At 29.8% G+C, this 6,415-nt stretch overlaps 1 long non-coding RNA gene across 1 annotated transcript; it reads right to left on the bottom strand.

Annotated features, from left to right (window-relative positions):
* LOC104711781 lies at positions 1,661 to 3,163 on the bottom strand. Its single transcript, XR_755383.2, has 4 exons — positions 2,900 to 3,163; positions 2,157 to 2,401; positions 1,983 to 2,066; positions 1,661 to 1,894 (listed from the first exon to the last, which is right to left on the bottom strand). It is a non-coding gene; the product is annotated as an uncharacterized LOC104711781 (long non-coding RNA).

Below are 6,415 nucleotides of genomic sequence, written 5' to 3'. Positions count from 1 at the left end.
AAAAAAAAAAAAGTAAGATACATATAATATAGTCTCTAAAATTAAAATCTAGAATTAAGCTTTTAAAATAATATTTAATTTGTTTTTTTAACACATACAACAATAATCAACCAACTAACCAACAAAAAAACACAAAAATGTATAATATCTAAGATGAAGTGAAAGAGAATGAGAGAATGGAAAATGAGTATTTATAGGATGAAAGGTAACGAGAGTTACAGTTTAGAAACTAAAAAGTATGAGAGTTAATTCTAATTTATTGTGAGTTAAATAAAATTGAGTGGAGAAATAAAGTTAATGCAAATTTATTTTATTTCAGTTTTAATATTAAAGTGTGAGTTAAATTTGTATGATTAAATGTGTTTTATTTATGTTTTGATTGAAATTTATTTTATTTTATTTTAGATTTATATTAAAGTGTGAGTTAAATTTATATTATTAAAAGTATTTTATGTGTGGTTTACTTAAAAATAATTTTATCAATTTTTTATTGAAGTATGAGTTAAATTTATATTCTTGAATGTATTTTATTTGTGGTTTTATTAGAAATAGTTTTTTAGTTTCATATGACACAATGTGTTTTGTTTATGATTTAATTGGAAATATTTTTTTATTTTATTTCAGTTATAATATTAAAGTGTCAGTTAAATGTATATGATGAAATGTGTTTTATTTATTGTTTTGATCAAAAAATTTTAGCTTTATATTAAAAGGTGAGTTAAATTTCAATGATTTAATGTGTTTTGTTTGTGGTTTAATTGGAAATGTTTTTTTCCGTTTTATATTAAATTGTGAGTTAAATGTATAAGATAAAATGTGTTTTACTTATGGTTTAATTTTTTTTTTTTAGTTTTATATTAAAGTTTAATTTTAAAGTGTATGATTAAATGTCTTATTTTGGATTAATTGAATATATATATTTTTTATTTTACATTTAGAGTGTGAGTTATTTTTATTTGATTAAATATGTTTTATTGGTAGTTTATTTAAATTTTTGGTGAATAAGTTTTTTGGACAGGTGTCAGTTTTATAGTAGCCACATGTTAAGTTGTGGAAGAAAGTTTTAAAAGGTATCATACTTTATTATATAAGAAAGTGTAATTTTAAAGTGTATGATTAAATGTCTTATTTGTGGATTAATTGATAATTTTTTTTAAAGTTTTATATTTAAAATGTGAGTTATATGTATTTGATTAAATACGTTTTATTGGTAGTTAGTTTAGTTAAAATTTTGGTGAATAAGTTTTTTAGACAGGTGTGAGTTTTACATTAGCTATATGTCAAGCTGTAGAAGAATGGAGATGTCGAGATTCTCTTCGACTCGGCAGATTCGAAATCTTGCAGAATTGAACAGACAAGGGGGAAGGGGTGGAGAACAGAGAGAGACGAGGAAGAGGAGAAGTCGGAATTCAGAGATTCCGTCGATTTTTTTTTAAGAAGTCAGACAAAATTCTGTGGCCCATTAATGATTTATAACCCATTATCAATTAGCTTAAACATGAGATAAAACATTATTAAAGAAAAAAACAAAGCATTCAGAAGTGCCACGTGGCAGATAGTTTGAGCTTCTTAGAGGGTGTAACCTTACTTTATTATAATAGATAGATACTAAATTAACTAAAGCAATTCTAAGAGAACCTAAGCAAAATCAGTCTTCCACTAGAGAACCCCAAATCATTCCTTCACTAAAATAATATTTTTAAAATTTTAGACAGCCTTGCTCAAATAGTTGCTTCTCAAAATTTTAGAATTTTTACAAAAATTGGGAATTTGTTACAACAAAATCTCAGGTCAAGGTATTGTCTGCATATTCCATCGCCCTCTGTTTCACGTATTCGACTCTCTCCTCGTCACAAACAGATTTCTCATATCCCAAGTACTTTCTGAACAAGAACTGAGAACACACAACACAAAATAGTTTAGAATCCATAGTAATCAAGAACACTTTATGAAACAGACTTAGAGAACAGGCTGTTTCGCACCTTCATCTTCTTAGGAGGCAAGCTCAAGCTAATGGCTCTCTCGAATAAAGATCTAATTACATCCACTTCTCCCAGCCGGATCTCCTGTACAAAGAAAAACATGAGTTACAAGTTAAGAATGCTACAAAGATGGCAATGAAACATAAACTTTGGAGAAGCAGAATATAAACGAACATGGTCCAGATATACACTCCACAAGTCTGTTCTTTTCGGGTATTCCCTAAGAACGCCTTCAAATAGTGATCTCCCTCTATCCGCAACTCAACATTTTAACTCAAGGATAGCAGTCTGTGATATGAACTTAATGTGCTTATGGCGTGGAAGACATAGCAAGGCCTTCCTCGTTTTGTTTTAGAGAACTTTGTATTTTCCTTGACCAAGCCTTGCTTTGAGAAGATTAATATCAAACAACATGTACCCTGCAAGATTGCTTGAACTTCTTAATCATCTCATCAAGAAATCTAGAGAAACATGTGTAAATCAAAGAAAATCCAATGGCCATCAATTAAGTATATCAATTCATCATCGTCAACTAAGCATCAACATCATCATCAACTAATCATCAGCATCATCATCATTCATGCAATTAGTTCTTATGTCATGGAATCAAAGCAAGAGAAAGAAGCAAAGATACACAAAAATTTTCACACACACGAGAATCGAACCATAAAAACCAGAGAAAGCATCAGCATCATCATCAACTAAGCAATTCATCATCATCATCAACAACTAAACATCATCAATTAATCATCAATTCACCATCGTCAACTAAGCATCATCATCAACATCAACATCATCAATCAAAATCCAACAACCCCCAAATCCACCAAAGAACAAACAAATGACAAATTGCGAATTTAAAAAAAAAAAACTGAGAGATTTAGACAAAACTAAAAGATTATAGGGGAAAAAAATACCTCAACCGAGATGCTGATATGGCTTGAGCAATGCAAGATTTGGAGTGTTTCTTCTCAGAAGCATCAGACACAAGCCGCTCAGCATAGAAATTGAACAAATTGAAACTCATATTGGATCAAATTGAAGATCCTTGACCTACGCATCGATCAACAATGGCCAGTATTCTAAATTCCAAGAGCTAATTTTGAATTTATGGTTACTGAAATTGAAATTTAGGATTACTATCACCCCGTCGAGAGTAAAGAGAGAAAGATTCGCGAGAAAACGGAGAATAGGAAGGAAAAAAAATTGTTTTTCTATTTTTTTATTATCCAACCAAATATTGACACGTGTCGTGACTTATGAGTTGTTTTGAGTTGCTTCCGACGCTTCCCATAGTAACGCTTCTCTAATAAAAAAGCCTTTTTGATTTATTTTTGAAGCTTAAAAATACTGAGTAACGCATTGAGTAACGCCAGTAATGATGCTCTAACATATCTAGTAGGGTTGGGGTAGATCTGTCCCCAAAACAGTAGGGTAAGAAATATACCCTTTGAGGCTCCAAAGTCCAAAGAATGGACTACAATTATATACTATACTAGGATTTAACTCGCAGTACACCGCAGGACAATATTTTTAATTTTAAAATTTTTAAATTTATATTGTATTTATTTGTTATTTTATTATTTTTTTATTAATTTTAAAAATATAAAATTTTACAGGTATTTGATATAAGTATTCAAAGTATAGGATTTTTGTAGTGTTTTTAAGGTTTAACCCGTGTGGTATATGTATAGTCTATTAATACATTTATCTCATGGTACACATCTAAAAGTGTTTAAAAAAAACAATTTCACTTAACTCCCTATATGAGATTAATGCTAACCCGTCTCATCAAAATCAAAATAAGTTTTTGCGTAAAAAAATAATCAAAATAAGTTTTTTTTATCAAGTTTAATTATGTTAACTGTTTTACCAAATTAGCATATTTTTATAGTTTATAATTTTTCCATGTCAATATATATAGTTTATGATAATTAATAGAATTTTATTTTTTTTGGTAATTCCTCAACAATAAATTATAAACCAAATTATATGGGGGGTTTTCAACATATTTAATGTGACATTTTATAATTAGATTTTCAGTTTAGGAAATTTATTAATATTAATATAATTATGGATATTGTAAATTTTTTTGTTATGAAAAATCTGTTGTATATCATTTATATTTTAGAGATTCTAGCATCCATAGAAATAGTTTTGGAGATTTAATGGGTTAAAACTTTAATGATTAGAATTGTTTTTGGAAAAATTGGAATGTATAGATGTTGTTAAGATTTTATGGTAATAAATATAACAAATGTTGGTCAATTTAAGAAAGTTTAGTAGTTGAGTTTCTTTGCAATGTTATTTATAGAATTGTTTTAGGGTTTAATGTTGTAAAAAATAAATTAAATAAGTAAAACTTAAAGCGCATAAACCAAAATGTACTTCAAAAATATTAATATAGATTTTGAATGTTTTGATTGGTCAGCGAGTTAAAAAAAAGAAGTGCCAACAGGGATAACATGCTCTCTGGGGTTCCGAAGAAGGTAGTATACTGATGAATATATTCTGCGTTCTGTATCGATTTCTATTAAAACTCCTCAAATTTAGTTTAAAATAAGATTTGAATTTGGTATGGGCTTGATTCGGTTAGGTTGGGATGTGAATGGTTATGATTATTGATTGGTCAATTTCGGTTTGGTTCAATTATAGCCTCGCGAGAAAATTGAGCCCAACCAGTAGTCCCGGTTAAGAAAATTGAGCATGGGTAGCATTTGGTTTGATGTGGCATTTGTTTACCAAAAAACCCCAAGCCTCTCATCCAAATCCAGATCGACACCTTGGAATACTTGTCAAACAAGCAAATTTTGACAAGTAAACTATCAAAATTATACTTTTTGGAGCTATCTATTTTTGGAGCTGCACATGTAGAATAGAACTGTTATTAACCTTCAAGATACGATGGAAGAAAGATAAGAAAAAAGGAAGAAAGGCTTCAAGTAATTTGTGATCACTACACAAAAAGTTTGACAAGGCATACATCTCCAGCGTATTGAGATAGATAGCTTATACACTAGCTCAAAGGCAACTGGGAAAAAGGTTATATAATCGTCGGTTTGGACTAAACCTCCTCCTAGTTATACAAGCTATAATACAACCCGAAATCTTACGGAAAGTGACACCGTGTTGATTCCCTCTATTTGATAGTTATGGTGCCAAGAGAAGCTAATGTAATTAACCTAGACTGTGTCAATAGTTCTCAAGAGCTGTACATGATCGATATATATCTCTCAATAACTCATGCTACGTTGAAAAATCACATATGTTTACCAGACTCAAGATCCTAGAGCTATGAGAAACAGAAACCAGTTAAACAAAAACAAAAGGCTGCACAGAAAAGCATACCAAGAAGACTGACACCTTAAGAAGATGAAAACCACAACTTTCAAATTAAATTATAGAGAGAGCAAGGTTTATCTACAATAATATTGGGTGGGGCACGTGTCTCATACTACTTAAACTTTCTAACTGTGTATTGACAATTATAGTCTCCTAGCTCATTTGGTAATAAGACCATCATTACCGGTAGTAACGATTAGCGTTACTCAAATTAATATATTTTAATTATTATTTTTAAATATTATTATATATTTAAATAATAAATCAATAAAAATAAAGCTAACCAATCACAAATTTCCATATCTTAGAGTAACGATTCTTCCGGTACCTGCCAAAGAAACGCTTCTTGCTTTATGATCTACTTTATTATTATTTTTTAATTTTTAATTAGAGTAACTCCAAGAGTAACGATGAGTGTTCATGCTCTAAGAAACACATTTAGGATTAAAAGGTTATGGGACTTGAAAGTGAGTGAACCATAAACAAAGATATGCATCCTAGGTTGTATTTGAGGAGACTGATCCGTGAGAGGGGGAGCGATCCAACCATAAGAGTCTTCGTCTTAGTTGTAGCTGGATTTCACAATGAAGTTTTGCCTCAGTTCTGATAGCTGAGGTGTGTATTCTGGAATTTCTCTCTTTCCAGATAGCATAGATCAAAGCATGAAACACTAGTTTACAAATTGAATTAAGTCTCCTGTTTGTGATGGGAGACTTATTCCAATTTAAAAAACTATCGAAAGTGCTTGGAGGGAGAAGTTGAAAGTGATCAAAGAATCGAGTCCAAAGATTNAATGTTCCCCATTCTGATCTGGATGTGCCAAGTTGGATGCTACCTTGATGCCTTGCCTTGTTTGGTTTCCCACACATGGCGCATGTCTTTTAATCATTTAAAAAAAAAAAGAATTTTTCGTTATAATTGAGTACATATTCAGTTGTACTATTTCCTTAAATAAAAATATGAGTTTCATTCATTTCTATTTATATTTTTAATTCTATTTTAACTTATAACAAATTTTAAATCATTATATTTAGTAGTAAAGATTACATTTGTATTTAAAACTATTGGTGAAATCCTTACCAAAAAAAAAA

This window comes from Camelina sativa, chromosome 9 (genome assembly GCF_000633955.1).
Source record: "Camelina sativa cultivar DH55 chromosome 9, Cs, whole genome shotgun sequence".
Taxonomy (NCBI): Eukaryota; Viridiplantae; Streptophyta; class Magnoliopsida; order Brassicales; family Brassicaceae; genus Camelina; species Camelina sativa.
The sequence above is the reverse complement of the archived record's forward strand: the minus strand, read 5'-3'. Positions and strand labels throughout refer to the sequence as shown.